We start from the raw sequence: 27,558 nt of genomic DNA, 5'->3' as shown, positions 1-27,558 counted from the left end.
CTCGTTTAAATGACAGAGCCTTGCGATGTGCCCCTCCTGGTTGCAGCGGCGACAGATGGTTCGTCAGTCCTGATGATAGCGGTCGTCGTCTCTTCCTCTGGTCGGCGGGATCCTCTTCTGTTGTCGCCAGGGGACGTCATCTGGACTGGAAGCCAGCTACGCTTTTAGTCAGTTCCTGGACCTGGAGCCGCAGTTCTGTTGAACCATCATCCAGGATCTGTGCGTCGGCCTCAACGGGGGCCTGATGAAAGGATGCCACCTCCTGGCGGTAAGTGATTGCTGGACGCCTAGGGGGCACTGTGTGGCTGGGCGGTAGTCTATACAGCTCCCGGATAGCCCTGTCTTTAAAATGTGCAAAGTCCAGGTCAGGGTTTTGCAAGGCCAGGATGCACAGCTGTGTTCTGTGGGCAGGGCCGGACTGGGACTAAAATTCAGCCCTGGCATTTAAAGTTACGCAGGCCCACTTGTCACATGGTGACTGTATAATATCTTTGTACACTTGTAGGCAGGGCCGGTTTTAGGCAAAGTGGGGCCCTAGGCAAAGTTTAAAATGGGGCCCCAAATGCTAACATATTGCACATCACACAAAAGCATTTCGGTTGTATTTACAAGCGCTGAGTTCAGGCTGCTAAATGAGTTTGATTGACAATACTGAAGTTGTTCAACGCTTGTTTTCCGGCCTCTTTCCACCAGCTGAGGAATAATGATGGGACAGAACGATCACTAATAGATCACTAACAGATCACCATACAGTATCAAGTTATCAGCAGCACATCTACAGTTTACACCGGCGATGTGCTGCTGAGAACAATGATTTTTGTTCCAGCAAAAACAATCTGAATATGCAGCATTTTACTTGTTTAGTAAAATACACCCCATAGTCCTCCATATATTATAATGTGCACCACAGTCCTCCATATAGTATAATACACTCCCTATAGTCCTCCATATATTAAAATACACTGCTCAGTCCTCCATATTGCATAATACACTCCTCATAGTCCTCCATATAGCATAATACACTCCTCATAGTGCTCCATATAGTATAATGCACCGCCATAGTCATCCATGTAGTACAATTTACTTCCCATAGTATAATGCACCCCATAGTTCTTCATATAGTATAACGTATTCCCCATAGTCCTCAATACAGTATAATGCAGCCCACATACAGTATAATGCAGCCACCCCAGAGTATAATGCAGCCACCCCAGAGTATAATGCAGCCACCCCAGAGTATAATGCAGCCACCACATAGAATATAATGCAGCCCCTCTCATAGTTTAATGCAGTCCCCTCATAGAGTATGATGCAATCACCCCTCAAAGAATATAATTCAGCCTCCCAATAGAGTATGATGCAATCACCCCTCATAGAATATAAATATAATACAGCCAAATAGAATATAATACAACCCACCTCCCCACAGAATATAATGCAGCCCCATCAAAGAGTATGATGCAATCATCCGTCATACAATCTAATACAGCCCCCCATAGAATATAATACAGCCCCCCTCCCCATAATATATAATGTAGCCCCCATATAATATAATGCAGCCCCCATAGTATATAACACAGCCTCCCCCATAGAATATAATATACCCCCTAGTATATAACACAGCCTCCCCCATAGAATATAATATACCCCCACAATAGTATATAACACAGCCACATAGTATATAACACGGCCTCCCCCATAGAATATAATATACCCCCATAGTATATAGCAAAGCCCGCATAGTATATAGCACAACCCGCATAGTATATAGCAAAGCTTGCATAGTATATAGCACAACCCGCATAATATATAGCAAAGCCTGCATAGTATATAGCACAACCCACATAGTATATAGCAAAGCCCGCATAGTATATAGCACAACCCGCATAGTATATAGCACAACCCGCATAGTATATAGCACAACCCGCATAGTATACAGCAAAGCCCGCATAGTATACAGCAAAGCCCGCATAGTATGCAGCACAACCCGCATAGTATATAACACGACCCACATAGTAAATAGCACAACCCGCATAGCATATAGCACAACCCGCATAGCAGATAACACAGCCCACGTAGTAGTATACAGCACAGCCCACACAGTAGTATACAGCACAGCCCACACAGTAGTATACAGCACAGCCCACACAGTAGTATACAGCACAGCCCACATAGCAGTATACAGCACAGCCCACACAGTAGTATACAGCACAGCCCACGTAGTAGTATACAGCACAGCACACGTAGCAGTATACAGCACAGCCCACGTAGTAGTATACAGTACAGCCCATGTAGCAGTACACAGCACAGCCCACATAGCAGTATACAGCACAGCCCACGTAATAGTATACAGCACAGCCCACGTAGCAGTATACAGCACAGCCCACGTAGTAGTATACAGCACAGCCCACGTAGCAGTATACAGCACAGCCCACATAGCTGTATACAGCACAGCCCACATAGCAGTATACAGCACAGCCCACATAGTAGTATACAGCACAGCCCACATAGTAGTATACAGCACAGCCCACACAGTAGTATACAGCACAGCCCACACAGTAGTATACAGCACAGCCCACATAGCAGTATACAGCACACTCCACACAGTAGTATACAGCACAGCCCACGTAGTAGTATACAGCACAGCACACGTAGCAGTATATAGCACAGCCCACATAGTAGTATACAGCACAGCCCACATAGTAGTATACAGCACAGCCCACATAGTAGTATACAGCACAGCCCACATAGTAGTATACAGCACAGCCCACTGTCAGTCGCCATTATCACCGCCGCGGCCCCTGCTGTCCGCTTTTACTTACCGCTCCTCGGCGTCCCGGCAGGCTCCTGTTCCTGCGCCGCCTTCTCTGCTCGCTCTCCCGGCTCCTGCTTCCTGTTGGGCGCGCGCACTAGGGTGTCCTGCGCGTCCACAGCGCCCTCTACTGGGAGCACTTGTATGCGCACTCTGCCTTTTTCTTTGGACACTCTTTCCCCTGCTCTCTGTGGTCCTGGAGGACCATGACCCGGAAGGTATGCTGCCACTCTGCATTTAAGGCCGCCTCTTCCTTTTGGCTGTGCCTGTCTGTCATTTGTTTTCTGGCAAATGCCTCTGGCTCCCTCACTTCCTAGCATACCTTACGTTCTCCCTGCTGCTTGTCTCTGTCTTTTCGTTTCTGTGTATTATCATTAACTGTCTCCGTGCTTCCCTGGCAGCTCTAAGTTCTCCTGTACCTTCGTTTCTTCCCGGTGTTCCAGATCCTCTGCCTAGTCCTTCCGCCATCGTCTCCTGCGCTTCCGTGGTCTCGTGTCTCCATCCTGTCTTCCGGTTTGTCCTTCCATTCTCTGTCTGTCTTGTCAGTTCCCGTTACCCGTTCCGCTTCTCCTTCTTCGTTCTCTTTTCCGCCGTCCCTGCCCTGACCTTTTCCTTTCCTTGTACTTTGGTACCGGCTGCCGTTCAGTAGTCTCCCCTGGGCCTGCTCCTAACGCTCCCTGTATAGGGGGCGGTCCACCTGGTCCACTCGTCCTGGGGAGGTTCGCTGTTTCGGTCCAGTGGGTCCACTTATCTCGCTTTCCTGGTCCCTGAGCGTAACAGTACAGACAGGCCATGGATCCCGCTGGTACCTCTGCTTCCACCCAAAAGGAACTCTTGTTTTTACGGGAGAACCAAAGCCGGATTATAGGTTTTCTTAAATCTATGGAGTCCCGTTTAGCTGCTCTTCAACCCTCCGACCCGGGGAGTGCAACCCAGCTGGCCAGTCTCCAGCAAGAGCTCGCCCAGCAACGTGATACCCAGGGCCACATACTGAGTTACATGGCTTCTGTGGATAATCGTCTGCTCGCCCTTCAAACTGCCACCTCAGCCCCTGCCCAGGCTCCAGCTTCGCACCCTCCTCCTCGTCTGGCTAGGCCGCCGCAATACGGGGGAGATCCTAAATTGTGTCGAGGTTTCCTAAACCAATGCCAGATGCACTTTGAACTTCTGCCACAACAATACCCCACTGACCGAGCTAAGGTGGTCTTTATTGTGTCTCACTTGGAGGGTGTGGCCCTGGCCTGGGTTAACCCCCTTTGGGAACGTGATGATCCTCTCGTCTCCCAACTCTCTTCTTTTCTAGAGACCTTTCGTAAGGTCTTCGATGAGCCGGGACGGTTGGCTTCTACTACCGAGTCTCTTTTCAGTCTCCGCCAGGGTACTCTTTCTGTCGGCCAGTACGCCATTCAATTTCGTACCTTGTCGTCCGAGCTGGGCTGGAACAATGAGGCTTTGGTTGGGGCCTTCTGGCGCGGTCTGTCTGGTCGAATTAAGGACGAGTTGGCGGGTAGAGACACTCCTACAATTCTGGAGGATCTGATTTCCCTGGCGACCCGCATTGACTTGCGTTTTCAGGAACGTCTCCGTGAATCGGCCAGGGAGAGGAGACCGCCTCGTCCAGTCCTATCTTCTCGCAGTCCTCCTCGCTCTCCTCAAGTCTCTCCTTCTGTGGTATCTGCTCCTGAACCTATGCAGGTGGACCGTATCAAGCCGGCGGAGCAGCGTCGTAAGGAGAGACTGGAACAGGGTCTCTGCTTTTACTGTGGCAGTGCCTCCCATCTTCTGCGTTCCTGTCCGGTGAGGCCGGGAAACGCTTCCGCCTAGGTCAGGTAAGGGAGGCTTACCTGGGTGATAGTAATTCCTCTCTACCTTTTACTCTTTCAGTTCAGTTGCATATCGGTTCCGCTCGCTTTTCTGAAGTAGCGTATGTTGATTCTGGAGCGGCTGGAAATTTTATTCAACTCGAGGCGGTCAGTAGGTTTCAAATTCCTGTCAGATCCTTGGAGTCTCCTCGGCAGTTAGCTTCAGTTGACGGTCGGCCCTTGCAGGAGACCGTTACTTTGGTCACAGAAGAAGTGGAACTGCAAATCGGAGCTTTACATCGGGAGAGGATTGCCTTCTACGTGTTGCCATCTTTATCTCATACGTTTCTCCTGGGTCTTCCGTGGTTAAGAATACATGAGCCAGTTTTAGATTGGCGTTCTGGTGATGTCCTCCGTTGGGGTCATTCCTGTCAAACTAAATGTCTACGTCCTGTTCTTCCTTTAAGGTCATCCATGTCTACTTCTCCTCCGGCAGGTTTGCCTTCAGCCTATCACTCCTTTGCTGATGTCTTCGATAAGAAAGAAGCGGAGAACTTGCCCCCGCATCGCCCATATGACTGCCCGATCGACCTCGTTCCTGGTTCAACTCCACCCAGAGGACGAATCTATCCACTGAATCTTCTTGAGTCTCAAGCCATGTCCGAGTATGTTCAGGAGAATTTGGCCAAGGGTTTCATCCGGAAGTCCTCCTCACCCGCAGGTGCAGGTTTCTTTTTTGTTAAGAAGAAGGACGGAACCCTCCGTCCCTGCATCGACTACCGTGGTCTTAATTGTATTACTATTAAGAACAAGTATCCACTGCCTCTTATTCCTGAACTTTTTGATCGGCTACGGGGAGCTCGAATTTTTACTAAGCTGGATCTTCGTGGGGCCTACAATCTTATCCGAATTCGTTCCGGAGATGAGTGGAAGACCGCTTTCAACACCAGAGATGGTCACTACGAGTACCTCGTCATGCCCTTCGGCTTATGCAATGCCCCCGCGGTATTCCAAGAATTTGTGAATGACATTTTCCGTGATTTTTTGTATTCTTGCGTGGTGGTATATCTGGACGATATTCTCGTTTATTCTCCTGACCTGTCTACTCACAGAAGGGACGTTCGTCTTGTTCTTCTGCGTCTGAGGGAGAATCGTCTATTCGCCAAGATCGAGAAATGCGCCTTTGAGCAGTCATCTCTTCCTTTCCTGGGATACATTATCTCCGACTCTGGTCTATGCATGGATCCGGAAAAGGTGTCCGCCGTGCTCAACTGGCCACGTCCTCTTGGTACCAAAGCTATCCAGCGATTCGTCGGTTTCGCAAATTACTACCGACAATTCATTCCTCACTTTTCTTCTCTAATCAAATCCATCATCTCCTTGATTCACAAGGGATCCGATCCTCACATCTGGACCCCTGAAGCTGAAGATGCCTTTCTTTCTTTGAAACAAGCCTTCTCCACAGCTCCCGTACTTCATCGTCCTGAAGTCAATAAACCTTTTATTCTCGAAGTGGATGCTTCTGCAGTAGGAGCAGGGGCAGTACTGTCTCAAGAATCCTCGTCTGGGCGATTTGTCACCTGCGGTTTCTTTTCCAAGACCTTCTCTCCTTCTGAGCGAAACTATTCTATTGGTGACAGGGAGTTATTGGCCATAAAGTTGGCTCTACAAGAGTGGAGATACCTTTTGGAGGGAGCTGTTCACCCGTTCAGGATCTATACGGACCACAAGAATCTAGCTTATATTCGTTCGGCTCAGAGACTTAATCCCCGGCAAGCTAGATGGTCCCTTTTCTTTGCTCGTTTTAATTTCGAGTTACATTTTCGTCCTGGCAATAAAAATCTTAAGGCCGACGCTCTCTCCAGATCCTTTTTGCCTATCGACTCAGAGGAAGAGGCTTCGCATATTCTGGATCCCTCCAAGGTCATCGTAGTAGCTCCCGTCAATCTGTCTTCGCTGCCTCCGGGCAAGACCTTCGTCTCTGAGCGCAACAGAAGGCGAGTTTTACGTTGGGGCCATGCCTCCAAGTTTGCTGGTCATGCCGGTCTTAAGAAGACGCTCTTGCTTCTTTCCCGCTACTACTGGTGGCCGACTCTTTCCCAGGATGTTCAAGATTTTGTTGCTTCTTGTCCGTCTTGTGCCAAGAACAAGATTCCTAGACGACGGCCCTCAGGACTTCTTCATCCGCTGCCAGTTCCTTCAGCTCCGTGGCAACACATTGCAATGGATTTCATCACCGATTTGCCTCGCTCTTCCGGCTGCACTGTCATCCTTGTTGTTGTGGATAGGTTCTCCAAAATGGCTCATTTTTTATCCCTTCCTGGTTTACCCTCTGCACCTGAACTGGCAAAAATTTTTGTCCGCCATATTTTTCGTATTCATGGCTTTCCTCAACATATCGTTTCGGATAGAGGAGTTCAGTTTACATCTCGGTTCTGGAGAGCGCTCTGTAAATATATGAACATCTCACTTGACTTCTCTTCTGCCTACCACCCTCAGTCCAACGGTCAAGTGGAACGCACCAATCAGACTCTGGTAACTTATCTTCGTCATTTTTCCAATGCACATCACAGTGACTGGTCTGATCTTCTTCCTTGGGCAGAATTTGCATACAACAACCATCCCAGTGAATCTTCTTCCAAGTCGCCCTTCTTTATCGTCTACGGTCAACATCCTGGTGTACCTCTACCGGTTCCTCCTGTCTCGGGGGTGCCGGCGGCTGATCTTTTGTCCGGGGAGTTCTCCAGGATCTGGCAGGAGACCAAGACCGCTCTTGAATTTGCGCGAGACAGAATGAAGAGACATGCTGACAAGAGGCGCCTAGACCCTCCGTTATATCATCCCGGTGATAGGGTATGGTTATCCTCTAAATTTGTTCGCTTAAAGATTCCTTCTCGTAAATTGGGTCCTCGTTATATTGGGCCTTTTGAGATTCTGACCCGTATTAATGATGTCTCCTACAAGTTAAAGCTGCCCTCCTCGCTACGCATTCCTAATTCCTTCCATGTTTCCCTTCTGAAGCCACTTGTTCTCAATCAGTTTCATGCCTCTACTGCGCCTTCTTCCCGGCCGATCTCCGCTAATGATGTTTTTGAGATTAAGGACATCCTTGCCATGAAGAGAGTGAGGGGGAGGACCTTTTTTCTGGTAGACTGGAAGGGTTTTGGTCCAGAGGAGAGATCCTGGGAGCCTCGGGAGAACATCCAAGCTCCTCGAGTTTTGGCTAGATTTCTTTCTGGTCTTAGAAAGGGGGGAGGTAAGGAAGGGAGTACTGTCAGGTCGCCATTATCACCGCCGCGGCCCCTGCTGTCCGCTTTTACTTACCGCTCCTCGGCGTCCCGGCAGGCTCCTGTTCCTGCGCCGCCTTCTCTGCTCGCTCTCCTGGCTCCTGCTTCCTGTTGGGCGCGCGCGCACTAGGGTGTCCTGCGCGTCCACAGCGCCCTCTACTGGGAGCACTTGTATGCGCACTCTGCCTTTTTCTTTGGACACTCTTTCCCCTGCTCTCTGTGGTCCTGGAGGACCATGACCCGGAAGGTATGCTGCCACTCTGCATTTAAGGCCGCCTCTTCCTTTTGGCTGTGCCTGTCTGTCATTTGTTTTCTGGCAAATGCCTCTGGCTCCCTCATTTCCTAGCATACCTTACGTTCTCCCTGCTGCTTGTCTCTGTCTTTTCGTTTCTGTGTATTATCATTAACTGTCTCCGTGCTTCCCTGGCAGCTCTAAGTTCTCCTGTACCTTCGTTTCTTCCCGGTGTTCCAGATCCTCTGCCTAGTCCTTCCGCCATCGTCTCCTGCGCTTCCGTGGTCTCGTGTCTCCATCCTGTCTTCCGGTTTGTCCTTCCATTCTCTGTCTGTCTTGTCAGTTCCCGTTACCCGTTCCGCTTCTCCTTCTTCGTTCTCTTTTCCGCCGTCCCTGCCCTGACCTTTTCCTTTCCTTGTACTTTGGTACCGGCTGCCGTTCAGTAGTCTCCCCTGGGCCTGCTCCTAACGCTCCCTGTATAGGGGGCGGTCCACCTGGTCCACCTGTCCTGGGGAGGTTCGCTGTTTCGGTCCAGTGGGTCCACTTATCTCGCTTTCCTGGTCCCTGAGCGTAACACCCACATAGTAGTATACAGCACAGCCCACATAGTAGTATACAGCACAGCCCACATAGTAGTATACAGCACAGCCCACATAGTAGTATATAGCACAGCCCACATAGTAGTATACAGCAGAGCCCACATACTGTAAGCATAACGCCCAATCCTATAACCCCTAAACAAGGGGAGTAGGCAACACTTTATATAGATCAAAAACATACCAGGAACACAATAAATGAACTATTGTGATCCGCAAAAGTGCAGCAACAATATATTAAAAACATATTCTTTTATTAACAATAAATACAATACATAACATACATAAAATATTAAGGTGCCTCTATACAACCTAAACCACAAGAGACGGACAGCTAGAGTAAGACACTAAAAATAAAGAGCAAAACAAATGGGCACACGGGCATATGTAGATCTTACAAAACAAATATCACAATTCACAGGAGCAAAAAATAATAATGATTTAGTAATATATCCAAATGACTACGTAATGTCCAGTTGAAAAAACTACCCAGCCATGCCGATAATTCCATATTCAGTGTAGATGTCACCGTAATATACACTTAATTCCATATGCATAGCTGGCAGGATAATATCCCCTGTATTTCAGCTGGATCACTCTAAATCACCGACTTTTATCCTCTTGTAATAATCGATATAGATAACAGTTGCTATATGCCTCTGACAGGGCAGTGCGCTTACATAACATACGCACCGCTTACAATAGAACCGCGGCTTGAATTAGCCCGCAATTTGCCAAAGTGCAATGTCCGCTGTAGCTGAATGCTACTGTATATGTCTAACAAACCAGCGCAATAAATTTATGACATATATCCTCCTATACTAATCGATATAGATAAAAAATTACTATGTGCCCCTGATACAGCAGTGCGCTTGCATATCATGCGCACCGCTTACAATAGAACCGCGGCTTAAATTAGCCCGCATTTGCCAAAGTGCAATGTCCGCTGTAGCTGGCTGCTACTATATGTATCTAACAAACCAGCGCAATAAACTTGTGATCTAATACATATTACCTGTACAAGCTGCCATGCGCCTTCACAAATGAAGCCATAATAAGCCCCCTGTCCCACACGTATTACCTGCTCCGTGTCTCCTCGTGGAATCCCTAGCCAGAGTGGCGTGCTGCCTCTGCCTGCCCCGACGCGCGTTTCGCGTGATGCTTCTTCCTGGGGGTGTGTCTAAGGCGGTGAGTCTCACAGGTCTTATACCGGCAACATCCAATCAGATGGTAATAGGCAGGACTATCTCATACTCGCTACACTACACCTGGCCTCCGGTCTCAAAATATCGGCCGTATAATGAATCCTAATGATTAGTTTAATTACTATCGTGAAAATTCCCGATATCCCTCCAAGAAATCACTGCTATTACAATACTAAAAAATCCTTCCAGAAAGCTAAGATAAATCTATGTAACTGCATACATCATCTCTAATCCAAATACCTCCAGCCAAAGACTATATTTTTCAAAGAGGAACGCTGGCTGCGATAATGCCTAAATAAAATAATTAGTGAGTTAAAAAGTGACTAAAAATAAATTATAAAGTGAGAGATAATGAAAGGAAAAATTCTGTAGATAAAAATGCACCAAATAAGTATATGCCGTGCAACAATAAGGGATGTCGATATAAGAACCCACAGCCTTGAGTGTCTATAAAAGATTAATTTGTGACCTATATAACCATATAGGACCATGTGCTTGTTTATAAAGTGATACGGTTCACATATTGATGCAATATACATATCTATTATACTGGTTACAATGTTCCAGGTGCGATATAGGGCAAACCCCGCCCCTCCTGCAGATAGGGGACGGGCCATGCCACCACCAGCCACCATTGGAACACAGCCAGAAAAGTGCACCCAGTTATATTAAAGTGCAAACCTATCTGTTACCCGTGAGAGTGACAAAATCCTGAAACATCTAAATAAGACGCTATATAAGCAGTTAATATCCCGAAAGGTGACCAACCCCTCCATATATTTGATATATCTGATATTCACATTATCTACAATCTAATTAAAACGTAAAACATACAAAAAAAAAAGGCATAATATAGAATGCAGTCACAACTCCGCACAAAATCTTCTATCATGACATTATACCTCTCCAATCTATAGAGTGGGAGATATATACATCTCTTCAAAATATGAAGTCCAAAATAGTCCATAGATGTCACTCTTCTTCGTACATAGTCCTGTCCCCATATTTTCCATAGATAGATCAGTACTTGGAGTCAGCTTTTTGAAGGAACATGTCCATCAATTTCCACATTTATCCTCAACATCTCAGCCATAGTGGATTTAATAGGTCAGATGTTATTGTCATTAGTTCTTTCTTTCTTTATTTTTTCTCCAGATTCATCCAACAGCTCAATAAAGCAAGGAGTGTAGCCCAGACCCGGTGTTGACCGTATATATGACCGAAACATACCTTAAATAAACAAATTAGAATTAAAAATTGCACCATATAACAAGAAAATAAAACTACTATGGGAAAACCCACCGTACCAAGTAAAACCGATGCTACACAAACACAAAGAGAGATCCACTACACCTACAAAATCACAGAATGGAAACAGGAACACATGGGCTACTTGCACAGTGAACAAGTCTGTATGATCATGTTCACACACCACCAAGAAACCTGAAGACACAAAAGAGAATAGTGAAACCAAAAACACTCAGTTTGAAAAAATGTTGCAGTAATCCGCAAGTGCTAGTAAAAGATGTAAAAAACAGGGTATTTGGTTGATACGTTTTTTGCAAAAAATGTATACTAAGCTGCTCTACCAATCTTCACGGTATACCCTTATCAGAGCAGTCCTAACTAATGTATGCAATCCCTATCTGATGTATTTAAAAACCTGATCATCTGTATATAACCTGTGTGAACAGGGTTCAGAGAGGAAAAATCCATGTGTGCATACAGGGTAGAACTGTGCAAAATCACAGTAGTATATGAACTACCTCACAAGAATGCACTGAAACCCAGATTCTCGTTCAGGCCTTGTGGAGTCAATGTACCTAATCTGTAGATCCATCTACTTTCGACCTGGGCAAGGACTTTGCCCAGGTCACCTCCTCTCGGTCCCAATGTAACTACATCAATACCCTTTATTTTCATGAGATAGGGATTAGAATCATGAAACCTCTTATAGTGTCGAGGAATGGTCTTCAGGGTGGAAATGTCATCTATCGTTTTTGCCTTAGCTATATCAAGGTGATGTTCCCGAACTCGAATTCTCAGTTCCCTGGTTGTGAGGCCTATATATATCTTGCCACATGGGCAAGTTAGATGGTAGATGACCCCTTTAGTTGTACAAGTGATAAGCTTTCTAATGTCATAGCTTCTAGACCCATCAAAATTGGTAAATGTCTTAGCTTTGGTACAATTGGCACACGCCTTACAAAGGCCGCACGGAAAGAAACCCCTGATATTTTGGTCCTGTCTTTTTGTCATTTTTCCATTGGCCATATAATGGCTGTGCACCAAAATATCGCCAAGGTTTCTAGATCTCTTGGCCACTATAGATGGGGCAGCAGGTAAACATAGTCTCAGAGTAGGATCCGTATGTAAAACTGACCAATGTTTTTGAATTATACGTCTAAATTCAAACCATTTATTATGATGTCCCGTGATATACCGAATCTGATTGTCATTATCCTTCTTAGTTTTAATCTGATTTTTATACAAAAGCACATTCCTAGGCGTATTCTTGGCCCTAATATACCCTTTCCGTATCATTCTGTGACTGTAACCCCGCTCCTTGAATCTATCGGTCAGTTCCCTGGATTGTTTTTCAAAATCATTTGTATCTGAACAAATTCGTTTAACACGCAGAAACTGACCGATAGGGATGCCCTGTATAGTAGATTGTAAATGGGCTGAGTGTGCGTGTAATACAGAATTCGTGGCCGTCTTTTTACGGAAGACATCAGTAGTGATGTCCCCGTTGGGCAAGGCACGTATCCGCAGATCCAAGAAATCCACCATCCTGCCACTCACAAATGTGAGCTTGATATTAAGACAGTTCTGATTGAGACTATTCATCATAATATTAAGGTCCTCTGCGCCTCCCTCCCACACGAACCAGATGTCATCAATATATCTCATCCACTCTTGGATGAGACACATCTGGGGGATGGGATTACAGAGGAAAATATCCCTTTCCCATGCCCCCAGAAACAGGTTCGCATAGGAGGGGGCACAGCAGGCACCCATGGCGGTTCCCTGCATCTGCAGATACGTGCCCCGCCCAAAAACAAACACATTATGGGTCAACACAAACTCCAGAAGCTTCAGAAGCAGTTGAATAAGATCTCTGGCTAAATTGCTCGACTCCAGAAATGATGCCACCGCCTTAATACCATCCGCGTGTCTAATGGATGTGTACAAGGCCTCCACATCGGCCGTTACCATGACACTTTTGGGGCCCAGATGTAAATTGTCCAACCTACGCAATGCTGCGGTGGTATCCTTTATATATGATGGGAGTTCGCTCACTAAGGGTTTGAGATAATGATCCAAGATCTGTGTAATGACCTCACATAGGCCCCCATTCCCAGAAACTATGGGTCTCCCAGGTGTCTACTCACAGAAGGGACGTTCGTCTTGTTCTTCTGCGTCTGAGGGAGAATCGTCTATTCGCCAAGATCGAGAAATGCGCCTTTGAGCAGTCATCTCTTCCTTTCCTGGGATACATTATCTCCGACTCTGGTCTATGCATGGATCCGGAAAAGGTGTCCGCCGTGCTCAACTGGCCACGTCCTCTTGGTACCAAAGCTATCCAGCGATTCGTCGGTTTCGCAAATTACTACCGACAATTCATTCCTCACTTTTCTTCTCTAATCAAATCCATCATCTCCTTGATTCACAAGGGATCCGATCCTCACATCTGGACCCCTGAAGCTGAAGATGCCTTTCTTTCTTTGAAACAAGCCTTCTCCACAGCTCCCGTACTTCATCGTCCTGAAGTCAATAAACCTTTTATTCTCGAAGTGGATGCTTCTGCAGTAGGAGCAGGGGCAGTACTGTCTCAAGAATCCTCGTCTGGGCGATTTGTCACCTGCGGTTTCTTTTCCAAGACCTTCTCTCCTTCTGAGCGAAACTATTCTATTGGTGACAGGGAGTTATTGGCCATAAAGTTGGCTCTACAAGAGTGGAGATACCTTTTGGAGGGAGCTGTTCACCCGTTCAGGATCTATACGGACCACAAGAATCTAGCTTATATTCGTTCGGCTCAGAGACTTAATCCCCGGCAAGCTAGATGGTCCCTTTTCTTTGCTCGTTTTAATTTCGAGTTACATTTTCGTCCTGGCAATAAAAATCTTAAGGCCGACGCTCTCTCCAGATCCTTTTTGCCTATCGACTCAGAGGAAGAGGCTTCGCATATTCTGGATCCCTCCAAGGTCATCGTAGTAGCTCCCGTCAATCTGTCTTCGCTGCCTCCGGGCAAGACCTTCGTCTCTGAGCGCAACAGAAGGCGAGTTTTACGTTGGGGCCATGCCTCCAAGTTTGCTGGTCATGCCGGTCTTAAGAAGACGCTCTTGCTTCTTTCCCGCTACTACTGGTGGCCGACTCTTTCCCAGGATGTTCAAGATTTTGTTGCTTCTTGTCCGTCTTGTGCCAAGAACAAGATTCCTAGACGACGGCCCTCAGGACTTCTTCATCCGCTGCCAGTTCCTTCAGCTCCGTGGCAACACATTGCAATGGATTTCATCACCGATTTGCCTCGCTCTTCCGGCTGCACTGTCATCCTTGTTGTTGTGGATAGGTTCTCCAAAATGGCTCATTTTTTATCCCTTCCTGGTTTACCCTCTGCACCTGAACTGGCAAAAATTTTTGTCCGCCATATTTTTCGTATTCATGGCTTTCCTCAACATATCGTTTCGGATAGAGGAGTTCAGTTTACATCTCGGTTCTGGAGAGCGCTCTGTAAATATATGAACATCTCACTTGACTTCTCTTCTGCCTACCACCCTCAGTCCAACGGTCAAGTGGAACGCACCAATCAGACTCTGGTAACTTATCTTCGTCATTTTTCCAATGCACATCACAGTGACTGGTCTGATCTTCTTCCTTGGGCAGAATTTGCATACAACAACCATCCCAGTGAATCTTCTTCCAAGTCGCCCTTCTTTATCGTCTACGGTCAACATCCTGGTGTACCTCTACCGGTTCCTCCTGTCTCGGGGGTGCCGGCGGCTGATCTTTTGTCCGGGGAGTTCTCCAGGATCTGGCAGGAGACCAAGACCGCTCTTGAATTTGCGCGAGACAGAATGAAGAGACATGCTGACAAGAGTCATATATATAGTATATAGCACAGCCCACATAGTAGTATATAGCACAGCCCACACAGTAGTATATAGCACAGCCCACATAGTACTATACAGTACAGCACACATAGTAGTATATAGCACAGCCCACATAGTAGTATATAGCACAGCCCACACAGTAGTATATATCACAACCCACACAGTAGTATATAGCACAGCCCGCATCTCTCCCCCCCCCCCCCCAAGAATGGCCCCACAGTCCAGTAAAAAAAAAACCACACTCCTCACCTCTCCTCAGGCCTGTGGTGCTCCCTGCCCCTGTCTCGGCGGCTGCCGCTGCACTGCCTGGGACACAGTGAGTGCGCGCGCACCCGCAGTGTCAGAGGCAGAGCAGGGAATGATGGAAGAGGAAGCGTCAGCAGACGCTCTCTCCTCCATCATTGCATTCAATTGTACCGGCGTCTATGACTTGAATGCTGTGGCGGCACTGGTGGGGTGGGGGTGAGTCGGCACGCAGCAGCCCACTACTGGCACCGTCCCTTCTGGCATTTGCCAGAACTGCCCGATGGCCAGTCCGGCCCTGCCTGTGGGTGCTGGACAGGAGTTCCTTAATGAACTGCTCCCAGATTTAAAAAAAATCGCAGTGCAATCTTGCCTTGCGCAGGTGTGTACTATGGAGGACAGAGAATGAACTTCAATCCAATATTGCAGCCAGCGGGTAAGGAAAGGGTGAATCAAACACCCGAAAAACCCCGCCTCTATGGCTGAAGATTGTTCCCTCCAAATTCAGGTGACAGTGTCCCTTTAAATGAGGCAGTGCAACATGCTGCGTATATTGGACGAGACTCGTCAATGAAAGTCAATGGGTGCAAGAAAAAAACGGACGAATGGATCTCAAAGGACCCTGGAAATTACCTCAGCCAACTACAGTAAATTCACAGCCAGAACGTTGGGAATAGATAGAAGATATAATAGATAGATAGATAGATAGATAGATAATAGGTAGATAGATAGATAGATAGATAGATAGATAGATAGATAATAGATAGATAGATAGAAATGTAAGGAGGTGAAATACCAGAAGAGTATGGCGGTGGTTACCTTCTCGGCTCTGTGCCTGGAACCATTGAGCTGTGCTGCAGTTTCCCCAGGGGTAAACACACCGAGGCCTCCTAGATGATTAAACCAGGCCACAAAAATGTTCAGTTCCAAATATATAATTCATTTATAACAAAGAGGAGTAAAAACATCCATCAATTAACAAATACAATTTCATAATATGGAAAGTGCCTCCAAACCAATGACTGGTTTCAAGTGCGGTGCCTAAATCTAAACAATAACCCCTTTCAGGTAGATGGTGAGGTAAGTCATAAAGTAGCTTATTCCTTGGTTACTGTTAACCCCTTAGCGACCGCCGATACGCCTTTTAACGGCGGCCGCTAAGGGTACTTAAACCACAGCGCCGTTAATTAACGGCGCTGTGGAAAAAGTCCATAGCGCCCCCCAGAGGCCGATTTTCTCCGGGGTCTCGGCTGCCGAGGGTAGCCGAGACCCCAGAGAACATGATTCGGGGGTTTTTTAACCCACCCCGCATTTGCGATCGCCGGTAATTAACCGTTTACCGGCGATCGCAAAAAAAAAAAAAAAAAGCGATCTCTTTTTAACCCCTTTACCCCCAAGGGTGGTTTGCACGTTAATGACCAGGCCCTTTATGAGGTTATAACTCCGAAAAGCTTCAACGGATCCTGGTGATTCTGACATTGTTTTCTCGTGACATATTGTACTTCATGATAGTGGTAAAATTTCTTTGATAGTACCTGCGTTTATTTGTGAAAAAAACGGAAATTTGGCGAAAATTTTAAAAATTTCGCAATTTTCAAACTTTGAATTTTTATGCAATTAAATCACAGAGATATGTCACACAAAATACTTAATAAGTAACATTTCCCACATGTCTCCTTTACATCAGCATAATTTTGGAACCAATTTTTTTTTTTGTTAGGGAGTTATAAGGGTTAAAAGTTGACCAGCAATTTCTCATTTTTACAACACCATTTTTTTTTAGGGACCACGTCTCATTTGAAGTCATTTTGAGGGGTCTATATGATAGAAAATGCCCAAGTGTGACACCATTCTAAAAACTGCACCCCTCAAGGTGCTCAAAACCACATTCAAGAAGTTTATTAACCCTTCAGGTGTTTAATAGGAATTTTTGGAATGTTTAAATAAAAATGAACATTTAACTTTTTTACACAAAAAATTTACTTCAGCTCCAATTTGTTTTATTTTACCAAGGGTAACAGGAGAAATTGGACCCAAAAAGTTGTTGTCCAATTTGTCCTGAGTACGCTGATACCCCATATGTGGCAGTAAACCACTGTTTGGGCGCATGGGAGAGCTCGGAAGGGAAGGAGCGCTATTTGACTTTTCAATGCAAAATTGACAGGAATTGAGATGGGACGCCATGTTGCGTTTGGAGAGCCACTGATGTGCCTAAACATTGAAACCCCCCACAAGTGACACCATTTTGGAAAGTAGACCCCCTAAGGAACTTATCTAGAGGTGTGGTGAGCACTTTGACCCACCAAGTGCTTCACAGAAGTTTATAATGCAGAACCGTAAAAATAAAAAATCATATTTTTTCACAAAAATAATATTTTTGCCCCCAATTTTTTATTTTTCCAAGGGTAAGAGAAGAAATTGGACCTCAAAAGTTGTTGTCCAATTTGTCCTGAGTACGCTGATACCCCATATGTGGCAGTAAACCACTGTTTGGGCGCATGGGAGAGCTCGGAAGGGAAGGAGCGCCGTTTGACTTTTCAATGCAAAATTGACAGGAATTGAGATGGGACGCCATGTTGCGTTTGGAGAGCCACTGATGTGCCTAAACATTGAAACCCCCCACAAGTGACACCATTTTGGAAAGTAGACCCCCTAAGGAACTTATCTGGATGTGTGGTGAGCACTTTGACCCACCAAGGGCTTCACAGAAGTTTATAATGCAGAGCCATAAAAATAAAACAAAAATTTTTTCCCACAAAAATTATTTTTTAGCCCCCAGTTTTGTATTTTCCCTAGGGTAACAGGAGAAATTGGACCCCAAAAGTTGTTGTCCAATTTGTCCTGAGTACACTGATACCCCATATGTGGGGGGGAACCACCGTTTGGGCGCATGGGAGGGTTCGGAAGGGAAGGAGCGCCATTTGGAATGCAGACTTAGATGGAATGGTCTGCAGGCGTCACATTGCGTTTGCAGAGCCCCTAATGTACCTAAACAGTAGAAACCCCCCACAAGTGACACCATTTTGGAAAGTAGACCCCCTAAGGAACTCATCTTGATGTGTTGTGAGAGCTTTGAACCCCCAAGTATTTCACTACAGTTTATAACGCAGAGCCATGCAAATAAAAAATATTTTTGTTTTCCCACAAAAATTATATTTTAGCCCCCAGTTTTGTATTTTTCCAAGGTTAGCAGGAGAAATTGGACCCTAAATGTTGTTGTCCAATTTGTCCTGAGTACGCTGATACCCGATATGTGGGGGGGAACCACCGTTTGGGCGCATGGGAGGGCTCGGAAGGGAAGGAGCATCATTTGGAATGCAGACTTAGATGGAATGGTCTGCAGGCGTCACATTGCGTTTGCAGAGCCCCTAATGTACCTAAACAGTAGAAACCCCCCACAAGTGACACCATTTTGGAAAGTAGACCCCCTAAGGAACTCATCTTGATGTGTTGTGAGAGCTTTGAACCCCCAAGTATTTCACTACAGTTTATAACGCAGAGCCATGCAAATAAAAAATATTTTTTTTTCCACAAAAATTATATTTTAGCCCCCAGTTTTGTATTTTTCCATGGTTAGCAGGAGAAATTGGACCCTAAATGTTGTTGTCCAATTTGTCCTGAGTACGCTGATACCCGATATGTGGGGGGGAACCACCGTTTGGGCGCATGGGAGGGCTCGGAAGGGAAGGAGCATCATTTGGAATGCAGACTTAGATGGATTGGTCTGCAGGCGTCACATTGCGTTTGCAGAGCCCCTAATGTACCTAAACAGTAGAAACCCCCCACAAGTGACCCCATATTGGAAACTAGACCCCTCAATGAACTTATCTAGATGTGTTGTGAGAACTTTGAACCCCCAAGTGTTTCACTACAGTTTATAACGCAGAGCCGTGAAAATAAAAAATCTTTTTGTTTTCCCACAAAAATTATTTTTTAGCCCCCAGTTTTGTATTTTCCCAAGGGTAACAGGAGAAATTGGTCCACAAAAGTTGTTGTCCAATTTGTCCTGAGTACGCTGATACCCCATATGTTGGGGTAAACCCCTGTTTGGGCACACAGGAGAGCTCGGAAGGGAAGGAGCACTGTTTTACTTTTTCAACGCAGAATTGGCTGGAATTGAGATCGGACGCCATGTCGTGTTTGGAGAGCCCCTGATGTGCCGAAACAGTGGAAACCCCCCAATTATAACTGAAACCCTAATCTAAACACACCCCTAACCCTAATTCCAACGGTAACCCTAACCACACTTCTAACCCTGACACACCACTAACCCTAATCCCAACCCTATTCCCAACTGTAAATGTAATCTAAACCCTAACCCTAACTTTAGCCCCAACCCTAACTGTAGCCCCAACCCTAACCCTAACCCTAGCCCTAGCCCTAACCCTAGCCCTAACCCTAACCCTAACCCTAGCCCTAACCCTAGCCCTAACCCTAGCCCTAGCCCTAACCCTAGCCCTAACCCTAGCCCTAACCCTAGCCCTAGCCCTAACCCTAGCCCTAACCCTAGCCCTAACCCTAGCCCTAACCCTAGCCCTAACCCTAACCCTAACCCTAATCCTAGCCCTAACCCTAGCCCTAATGGGAAAATGGAAATAAATACATTTTTTTTTATTTTTCCCTAACTAAGGGGGTGATGAAGGGGGGTTTGATTTACTTTTATAGCGGGTTTTTTAGCGGATTTTTATGATTGGCAGCCGTCACACACTGAAAGACCCTTTTTATTGCAAAAAATATTTTTTGCAATACCACATTTTGAGAGCTATAATTTTTCCATATTTTGGTCCACAGAGTCATGTGAGGTCTTGTTTTTTGCGGGACGAGTTGACGTTTTTATTGAAAACATTTTTGGGCACGTGACATTTTTTTATCGCTTTTTATTCCGATTTTTGTGAGGAAGAATGACCAAAAGCCAGCTATTCATGAATTTCTATTGGGGGAGGCGTTTATACCGTTCCGCGTTTGGTAAAATTGATAAATCAGTTTTATTCTTCGGGTCAGTACGATTACAGCGATACCTCATTTATATCATTTTTTTATGGTTTGGTGCTTTTATACGATAAAAACTATTTTACAGAAAAAATAATTATTTTTGCATCGCTTTATTCTCAGGACTATAACTTTTTTATTTTTTTGCTGATGATGCTGTATGGCGGCTCTTTTTTTGCGGGACAATATGACGCTTTCAGCGGTAGCATGGTTATTTATATCTGTCCTTTTGATCGCGTGCTATTCCACTTTTTGTTCGGCGGTATGATAATAAAGCGTTGTTTTTTGCCTCGTTTTTTTTTTTTTTTTCTTACGGTGTTTACTGAAGGGGTTAACTAGTGGGACAGTTTTATAGGTCGGGTCGTTACGGACGCGGCGATACTAAATATGTGTACTTTTATTGTTTTGTTTTTTTTATTTAGATGAAGAAATGTATTTATGGGAATAATATTTTTTTTTTTTTTTCATTATTTTGGAATATTTTTTTTTATTTTTTTTACACATTTGGAAATTTTTTTTTTTACTTTTTTACTTTGTCCCAGGGGGGGACATCACAGATCAGTGATCTGACAGTTTGCACAGCACTCTGTCAGATCACTGATCTGATAGGAGTGCAGGCTGCTTCACAGTGCCTGCTCTGAGCAGGCTTCTGTGAAGACACCTCCCTCCCTGCAGGACCCGGATCCGCGGCCATCTTGGATCCGGGGCTCGAGCAGGGAGGGAGGTGAGGAGACCCTCGCAGCAACGCGATCACATCGCGTTGCTGCGGGGGGCTCAGGGAAGCCCGCAGGGAGCCCCCTCCCTGCGCGGTGCTTCCCTGCACCGCCGGCACATCGCGATCATCTTTGATCGCGGTGTGCCAGGGGTTAATGTGCCGGGGGCGGTCCGTGACCGCTCCTGGCACATAGTGCCGGATGTCAGCTGCGATAAGCAGCTGACACCCGGCCGCGATCGGCGGCGCTCCCCCCGTGAGCGCTGCCGATCGCTATGACGTACTATCCCGTCCAGGGTCAGATAAGCCCAGGGCACCTCGACGGGATAGTACGTCTAAGGTCACAGAGGGGTTAATTTCTCTGTCACATCGCACATCGGAGGACAGAGAAAAGGGGTCCCAGGTGGCCCCCCAATACTCACCTAGCTCCCCCGATGCTCCTCGTGTCTCCCGGTGGGCGCCGCCATCTTCAAAATGGCGGGCGCATGCGCAGTGCGCCCGCCGGCCGGCACCGGGAGAATCTTTGGGGTCTCGGCTGCCGGGGGTAGCCGAGACCCCAAAGAGCACGATCGGGGTCGGTATTACCGACCCCTGTTTTGCGATCGCCGGTAATTAACTGTTTACCGGCGACCGCAAAAAAAAAAAAAAGTAAAGTGTAATTCTCTGTCCTCTGATGTGATCGCACATCAGAGGACAGAGAAATAGGGGGATTCGGGGACCCTAGCATACTCACCTAGGTCCCTGGATCCTCTTGCTGCTCCTCCTGGCCGCCGGCAGCAGAACATGGCGGACGCATGCCCAGTGCGCCCGCCATCTGTCTCCATCTGCCGGCCGGCAGGAGAACAGCAGTTGGGGCTAAAATTAGGGGTAGGGTTAGGGTTAGGGGTAGGGTTAGGGTTAGGGGTAGGGTTAGGTTAGGGGTAGGGTTAGTGGTAGGGTTAGGGGTAGGGTTAGGTTAGGGGTAGGGTTAGGGGTAGGGTTAGGGTTAGGGTTAGGTTAGGGGTAGGGTTAGGTTAGGGGTAGGGTTAGGGGTAGGGTTAGGTTAGGGTTAGGGGTAGGGTTAGGGGTAGGGTTAGGGTTAGGTTAGGGTTAGGTTAGGGGTAAGGTTAGGTTAGGGGTAGGGTTAGGTTAGGGGTAGGGGTAGGGTTAGGGGTAGGGTTAGGGTTAGGTTAGGGTTAGGTTAGGGGTAGGGTTAGGGGTAGGGGTAGGGTTAGGTTAGGGGTAGGGCTAGGGTTGGGGCTAAATTTAGGGTTAGGGTTGGGGCTAAATTTAGGGTTAGGGTTGGGGCTAAACTTAGGGTTAGGCTTCTTTCACACTTACGTCGGTACGGGGCCGTCGCAATGCGTCGGCCCGACATACCGACGCACGTTGTGAAAATTGTGCACAACGTGGGCAGCAGCTGTAGTTTTTCAACACATCCGCTGCCCAATCTATGTCCTGGGGAGGAGGGGGCGGAGTTACGGCCACGCATGCGCGGTCAGAAATGTTTCATTGAACGTTTTTTTGTGCCAACGCTCCGCCAAAACACAACTGATCCAGTGCACGACGGACGCGACGTGTGGCCATCCGTCACGATCCGTCGGCAATTCAAGTCTATGGGCAAAAAACGCATCCTGCGGGCACATTTGCAGGATCCGTTTCTTGTCCAAAACGACGGATTGCGACGGAATGCCAAACGACGCAAGTGTGAAAGTAGCCCTAGGGCTAGGGTTAGGGTTGGGGCTAAAGTTAGGGCTAGGGTTGGGGCTAAAGTTAGGGTTAGAGCTGGGATTAGGGTTAGGGTTTGGATTAGGGTTCGTATTAGGGTTAGGGTTGGCATTAGGGTTACGCTTGGGATTAGGGTTAGGTTTGGGATTAGGGTTAAGGTTAGGGTTGTGATTAGGGGTGTATTGGGATTAGGGTTAGGTTTGAGGTTAGGGTTGAGATTAGGATTAGGGGTGTGTTGGATTTAGGGTTTTGATTAGGGTTATGGTTAGGGTTGACATTAGGGTTGTTTTGGGGTAAGGGTTGTGATTATGGTTAGGGTTAGTGATTAGGATTATGGATGAGGTAGGGATTAGGGTTAGGGGTGTGTTGGGGTTAGGGTTGGAGCTAGAATTGGGGGGTTTCCACTGTTTAGGTACATCAGGGGGTCTCCAAACACGACAGCCAATTTTGCGCTCAAAAAGTCAAATGGTGCTCCCTCCCTTCTGAGCTCTGCCGTGCGCCCAAACAGTGGGTTACCCCCACATATGGGGCATCAGCGTACTCGGGATAAATTGGACAACAACTTCTGGGGTCCAATTTCTCTTGTTACCCTTGTGAAAATAAAAACTTGGGGGCTACAATATCTTTTTTGTGGAAAAAAAAATATTTTTTATTTTCACGACTCTGCATTCTAAACTTCTGTGAAGCACTTGGGCATTCAAAGTTCTCACCACACATCTAGATAAGTTCCTTGGGGGGTCTAGTTTCCAAAATGGGGTCACTTGTGGAGGGTTTTTACTGGTTAGGTACATCAGGGGCTCTGCAAACGCAACATAATACCCGCAGACCATTCTATCAAAGTCTGCATTCCAAAACGGCGCTCCTTCCTTCCGACATATGGGGTACCAGCATACTCAGGACAAATTGGACAACAACTTTTGGGGTCCAGTTTCTCTTGTTACCCTTGTGAAAATAAAAATTTGGTGGCTAAAAAATCTTTTTTGTGGAAAAAAAAAATATTTTTTATTTTCACGGCTCTGCATTATAAACTTCTGTGAAGCACTTGGGCATTCAAGGTTCTCACCACACATCTAGATAAGTTCCTTAAGGGGTCTAGTTTCCAAAATGGTGTCACCTGTGGTGGGTTTCCACTGTTTAGGCACATCAGGGGCTCTCCAAACGCGACATGGCGTCCAATCTCAATTCCAGCCAATTCTACATTGAAAAAGTAAAACGGCACTCCTTCTCTTCCAAGCTCTGCGGTACGCCCTAACAGTTGTTTACCCCCACATATTGGGTATCAGCGTACTCAGGAGAAATTGCACAACAACTTTTGTGGTCTAATTTCTCCTGTTACCCTTGTGAAAATAAGAATTTGTGGGCAAAAAGATCATTTTTGTGTAAACAAAAGCGATTTTTTATTTTCACGGCTCTACGTTATAAACTTCTGTGAAGCACTTGGGGGTTCAAAGTGCTCACCACACATCTAGATAAGTTCCTTAAGGGGTCTAGTTTCCAAAATGGTGTCACTTGTGGGGAGTTTCCACTGTTTAGGTACATCAGGGGCTCTCTAAATGTGACATGGTGTCCGATCTCAATTCCAGCCAATTCTGCATTGAAAAAGTCAAATGGCGCTCCTTCACTTCTAAGTTCTGCGGTGCGCCCTAACAGTGGTTTACCCCCACATATGGGGTATTGGCGTATTCAGGAGAAATTGCATAACAAAATTTATGGTTACATTTCTGTTTTTACACTTGTGAAAATAAAAAAAATGGTTCTGAATTAAGATGTTTGCAAAAAAAAGTTAAATGTTCATTTTTTCCTTCCACATTGTTTCAGTTCCTGTGAAGCACGTAAAGGGTTAATAAACTTCTTGAATGTGGTTTTGAGAACCTTGAGGGGTGTAGTTTTTAGAATGGTGTCACACTTCATTATTTTGTATCATATAGACCCCTCAAAATGACTTCAAATGTGATGTGGTCCCTAAAAAAAAATGGTGTTGTAAAAATGAGAAATTGCTGGTCAACTTTTAACCCTTATAACTCCCTAACAAAAAAAAATTTTGTTTCCAAAATTGTGCTGATGTAAAGTAGACATGTGGGAAATGTTATTTATTAACTATTTTTTATGACATATCTCTCTGATTTAAGGGCATAAAAATACAAAGTTTGAAAATTGCAAAATTTTAAAAATTTTCGCCATATTTCCGTTTTTTTCATAAATAATCACAAGTAATATCGAAGAAATGTTACCACTAACATGAAGTACAATATGTCATGAAAAAACAATCTCAGAATCAGCGGGATCCGTTGAAGCGTTCCAGAGTTATAACCTCATAAAGTGACACTGGTCAGAATTGCAAAAATTGGCCTGGTCATTAAAGGGAACCTGTCACCCCGTTTTTTGAGATTGAGCTATAAATACTGTTAAATAGGGCCTGCGCTGTGTGTTCCTATAGTGTATGTAGTGTACCCCGATTCCCCATGTATGCTGAGAAATAACTTACCAAAGTCGCCGTTTTCGCCTGTCAATCAGGCTGGTCAGGTCGGGAGGGCGTGGTGACATCGCTGGTTCTTCCTCAGCTTTACGTTGGTGGCGTAGTGGCGTAGTGGTGAAGACACAGCGCGCGATCTGCGCTGTCATCCCTTTCGTCGGTGGGGGCGGCCATCTTCCTGGGGCCGCGCGTGCGCAGATCGAGTGCTCTGCTGCACGGGGCTTCAGGAAAATGGCCGCGGGATGCCGCGCGTGCGCATTAGAGATCGCGGCGGCCATTTTCCAAAGCCGAGATGCAAACTCGGCTTTGGGAAAATGGCCGCCGCGATCTCTAATGCGCACGCGCGGCATCCCGCGGCCATTTTCCTGAAGCCCCGTGCAGCAGAGCACTCGATCTGCGCACGCGCGGCCCCAGGAAGATGGCCGCCCCCACCGACGAAAGGGATGACAGCGCAGATCGCGCGCTGTGTCTTCACCACTACGCCACTACGCCACCAACGTAAAGCTGAGGAAGAACCAGCGATGTCACCACGCCCTCCCGACCTGACCAGCCTGATTGACAGGCGAAAACGGCGACTTTGGTAAGTTATTTCTCAGCATACATGGGGAATCGGGGTACACTACATACACTATAGGAACACACAGCGCGGGCCCTATTTAACAGTATTTATAGCTCAATCTCAAAAAACGGGGTGACAGGTTCCCTTTAAGTACCAAATTGGCTCTGTCACTAAGGGGTTAACTCAATTCTGTCTACTGATTAGCCTGAAGCAAGCATTCTATCTGCTAAAGTGCCAGTGTGCCAAGATAAGTAACTGATTGCCAAACCAGCCTATAAGGCTTGTATAAAATAATGCACATTTAAGTTACTCCATCATAGGTGTGGACACAACCACAACATGTTTATATGGCGCCCAAACTCTAAATGCTGACAATACGATCAGGTATATACCTAGCTGCGGCATAATCAGAAGATCATAGTTACCTATATATACACACACTGACCAGCATGGAACCCCTACGCGCGTTTCGATATGTTCTTCTTCCGGGGGCATGTGGTAAGGAGGGGAATGAGGGTCTATTTAAACAACAATCCAGCCAATCATCGATATGCCAGCATTACCGCATGTGTATAGAGAGATTGCGCGCTACATCCGGAGCGCCAGACCGGTGGTGACGTGGTGGTTCAGTGCCATATTGCCTAGCAACCATGACGCTTCCAGACTGGACAAGCCGCCTCATAATTATTCAACAGATTAGGACACACCTATCCTGTGTAGTGCGCAGCTGCAAGGGATGAAGAGAAGCAGTAAAGTCTTTCAGTGCGTTGTTACCCAGCAGCCAAGACGCTTCGGGTAAACCGAACTGCTTCGTATTTCCTCGGCTCTGCCCGAGCGCCGCCCATAACAATCTAGCATGCCAAGACACGCCTATCCTGTAAAGTGCGCAACTGCAGGAATAAATAAGAACAGCGACGCCATAGATACAGCTTTGCCTTTTGACCAAGACGCTCCTGGTAAGCCGAGCTACCTCGTATTTATTCGGCATACCCGAGCCCCAGCCGTAATACACAGCTGCAAGTGTGCAGAAATAAAAGCACCGTTCGATGCGGCGTTACCCGGCGACCGAGACGCTCTAAGTAAACAAGGCTGCCCCGTAGTTACTCAGCGTCGCTAAACGTCTATCCTGTATAATCAGGAATCACATTGTAAGAGGAATGATCATATAACTACAGCAAACTACTTACCACCAGAGAGATCTCAATCATCTAGTAGTATCGAAGGTGCCCAGCCCCAGATGGTGTGTGTGCATATAGGTAACTATGATCTTCTGATTATGCCGCAGCTAGGTATATACCTGATCGTATTGTCAGCATTTAGAGTTTGGGCGCCATATAAACATGTTGTGGTTGTGTCCACACCTATGATGGAGTAACTTAAATGTGCATTATTTTATACAAGCCTTATAGGCTGGTTTGGCAATCAGTTACTTATCTTGGCACACTGGCACTTTAGCAGATAGACTGCTTGCTTCAGGCTAATAGACATAATTGAGTTAACAATAACCAAGGAATTAGCTACTTTATGACTTACCTCACCATCTACGTGAAAGGGGTTATTGTTTAGATTTAGGCACCGCACTTGAAACCAGTCATTGGTTTGGAGGCACTTTCCATATTATGAAATTGTATTTGTTAATTGATGGATGTTTTTACTCCTCTTTGTTATAAATAAATTATATATTTTGAACTGAACATTTTTGTGGCCTGGTTTAATCATCTAGGAGGCCTCGGTGTGTTTACCATTGAGTTGAATCTGTTCTGTGTAATTTTCATTTTGTTGGACTAATATGTATAAAAGTTACTTAGAGACTGGGACAGGAAGGAA

The 27,558-nt window shown here is 46.2% G+C and overlaps 1 long non-coding RNA gene across 1 annotated transcript; it reads right to left on the bottom strand.

The window, feature by feature from the left end:
- Positions 1-8,881: 8,881 nt before the first annotated feature.
- LOC138657253 (uncharacterized) lies at positions 8,882-27,246 on the bottom strand. Its single transcript, XR_011317029.1, has 3 exons — positions 26,919-27,246; positions 16,111-16,181; positions 8,882-11,164 (listed from the first exon to the last, which is right to left on the bottom strand). It is a non-coding gene; the product is annotated as an uncharacterized lncRNA (long non-coding RNA).
- Between the last annotated feature and the right edge of the window lie 312 nt (positions 27,247-27,558).

The sequence above is a fragment of the Ranitomeya imitator genome, chromosome 1 (assembly GCF_032444005.1).
Source record: "Ranitomeya imitator isolate aRanImi1 chromosome 1, aRanImi1.pri, whole genome shotgun sequence".
Lineage (NCBI taxonomy): Eukaryota > Metazoa > Chordata > Amphibia > Anura > Dendrobatidae > Ranitomeya > Ranitomeya imitator.
This window is presented reverse-complemented; position numbering and strand designations above follow the sequence as displayed.